This window comes from Macaca nemestrina, chromosome 9 (assembly GCF_043159975.1).
Source record: "Macaca nemestrina isolate mMacNem1 chromosome 9, mMacNem.hap1, whole genome shotgun sequence".
NCBI classification, from domain to species: Eukaryota; Metazoa; Chordata; class Mammalia; order Primates; family Cercopithecidae; genus Macaca; species Macaca nemestrina.
Window position 1 is genome coordinate 27,208,936 of NC_092133.1, and position 3,375 is coordinate 27,212,310.

Sequence of the window (3,375 nt, forward strand, 5' to 3'; positions counted from 1 at the left end):
TCCCCACCAACAGTATATGAGGGTTCCTTTTTCTCTACATCCTTGTCAGCATTGGTTATTGCCTGTTTTTTATTTGTTTGTTTGTTTGTTTTTGTTTTTTTCAGATATAAGTCATTTTAACTGGGGTGAGATGCGATCTCATTGTAGTTTTGACTTGCATTTCTTTGATGATGAGTGATGTTGAGCACATTTTCGTATGCCTGCTTTCTATTTGTATGCCTTGTTTTGAGAAATGTCTATTCAGATCTTTTGTCCATTTTTGATTAATTTATTAGATTTTTTTCCTATACGGTTGTTTGAGCTCCTTATGTATTCTGGTGATTAATCTCTCATCAGATGGGTAGTTTGCAAATATTTTCCATGGGAAAATATTAGATTCACATTTCTAAGTGAAAGAAGTCTGCCTGAAAAGGTTACATACTATATGATTCCACTTATATAACATCTGGAAAAGATAAAACTATAGAGACATTAAAAAGATCAAGGCTTGTCAGAAAATTTGGGAAGGAAGGAGGGTTGACTTGGTGATACAGCATTTCTTTTTAGGTTTATTAAACTATTCTGTGTACTATAATTGTTGATATATGATAGTATGCATTTGTCAAAACCCATTGAACTTTATAGCACAAAGAATAAAACTTAATGTATGCAAATTTAAAAAAATAACTTAGGAAGCTGGTGGAAGCCCATGATAAAATGTAGAATTTGGCAAAATGTATAACTGCATTATAAATATATGAAACTGCTCACTGAAGGATTTGTGGAAAAGGTGCTGATTAAGTAACTTTGGAACTTAGTGGGGTCTATAAAAATAAAGCAAAATAAACTATGCATAAATACTATATGCTGGTTGAAAAAATTGTTTTCCATAGAGATATGAGGTAACATATCTAATTTTATTATACATGTACCCTGGAATTGAACAATTAAATGGATGGCAGATGGTGTGAGCCAGGTTTGTCACTGTTGAAGTGGGAGTTTACAGATGAGAAAGGGGAGGTGCCTAGAATGACTTATGTGGTAATAAATTTGAGTTAGAGACATCAGTATAAATTTATGTTTGGCTTAATATAGATATGGATGGTTACATATAAATATGTTTATAGATATGTGAATTCAGAGCATTTAATATATGCATATATGTTTCTTTGCTCTGTCAGCTAAGAAGGCATAAAAGAAATGACACCCAGTAGCTTAGTTTTTAATACCATTCTCCAATAAAGGAACAAGAAATACTTGGAGAAATCGTGGATTTTCTGTGGCAGAAAATAACAAGATGAGGTTGGAGTATCTTGTTGTGCTAAAAGGTAAGGAAATACTCAAAAACAAAATAAAATACAGTGATGAAGGTATATATCAAAGGGGCACAGAGCCTACTGAAAGAGCTCCCAAGGGCTACAGCTGAAACAGTTAGAAAAGCAAAATGAAGTTGTATTGGATTGTAAATACAAAACAGAGTATACTGGAATATAACCCAAAGTATAAAATAAATATAAGTCTATGCTGATAAAAGTAAATAATGGAATGAATATGTAAGTGGGGGAGTAATGACACATTTTCCATGCAAAAATTCCAAATTAGCTTTGTGGATCCTCTGCATTCAAGAAGGTAAAGCATGATTATCCACTTCTTAAGAAGGGAAAGTGTGATTATCCACTCCTTAAGTCTGGGCTGTACATGCTGATTTCCTTCCAAAAGAAAAAGTATGGAAAAAGAGGAAAAAAATAATGTTAAGATGGAGAAAACTGACAAACACAACCTCAGCAAGGTGATCAAGGTTAATATTAATAGTGATAAGCTGTATAGAGATGTAACTTTGATATGACATGATAAACATGATACCTTTCATCACTCATCTCTGGGATTTTCCCTTAAATATCCACAACTCAATCTAATTATAAGAAAACATTAGACCATTCTAGCAAAGGGACATTCTACAAAATACCTGACTGGTATTCCTCAAAACTGTCAAGGTCATCAATAACAAGACAATTTGTAAAATGGTCACAGCCCAGAGAAACCTAAGGAGGTATGATGACTACATGTAATGATGTATTTTGAGTAAAATTCTGGGACAGTAAAAGATACTACGAAAAACTCTAAGGATATTTAAATAAATGTAAATTCTAGCTAATAATAAAATATCAATGTTGGTTCATTAATGATAACAAATATAACATAGTAATGTAAAATGTTGGCCTTTCCTTTGACTTGTGAAACTGGATCTAAGGCTATCATTCCTTCTTTCCCATATGTCTCTGAGTGCTCCATTCCTTTAATGGGTCATGACTTTTTTATGCAAGTTGGAAGCTTCAGTCTCTCTCCAACAGAAAGACATCCAAGTCTCAGTATCCCCTGAGAAAGAAATCCATCTTTTACTGGCCCTTTTGCCTCCCCAAAGTCAGCATCCATCCCCTGTCCTAGAGAAAATACTAAAGTGACAAAGTCTGTATGGGACACCAGTTCTCCAGAAAGGCCATCAGTGCAAAGCCTGTTAAAATAAAACTCAAGCCAGCCATATGCTACCCATGCAAACTCCAATATCTTTGCAGGCCAGAAGCCCAACAGAGGATATGGCCCTTCCTGGAAAAATTTCTACAGCATGAGCTAATTCAGCCCTGCCAATCCCCTTGTAATACTCCAATCCTGCCTGTGGAATACTGCTTTGTTGAAGACCTTAAGGCAGTAAATGTCTCAGTTGTTCCCATTCATCCTATAGTCCCCAACCCCTACACTCTCCACTCCCAAATACCTGGGTGGACTAAATTTTATAACATGCCGTATTGAAAGGATGCTTTTTTTGGTAAATGGTTACATACGGATTCCACCTACATTTTGCCTTAAGTACTAGTCATGTATATATTATCTTTTATTTACCGCCTGATCCACCTAAATAAATACTACAGGACAAGTAGAGATTGACACTCAGGCAATGTATAATCAGGCAATGTAGTTATACTCTTTTGGTAAAGGGGACCCAAGAGCTGACTCAGTGAGGAATGCTGTCAAATCAGCCTTACCCTTTATAAGTTGGTTCCTTCCTTTCTTAGGGCCTGTATTAGTTGTCTTTCTTCTTTTAATCTTTGAACCATGCTGGTTTAACTTTCTGGTAAAATTCATGTCTTCTGGACTGAAACAGTTTTATGCCAAGCGAATGGTCATGCAAGGCTTCCAGCCTGTTCCAGAAACTGCCATCCAAGAGTCATATAGCCCATTCCATTCAGCCACAAGAAATTTCTACTCCGCCTAGAAACAGATACAGGGACTACGTCCTTGCTCAGCAGAAAGTAGCTCCAGAGGAAAAGATCTTCACTCCTTAACAATAAGGAGCATAAAATCTCTCAAGGGGGGAATGAGACAAACAAGTTGGCTGAT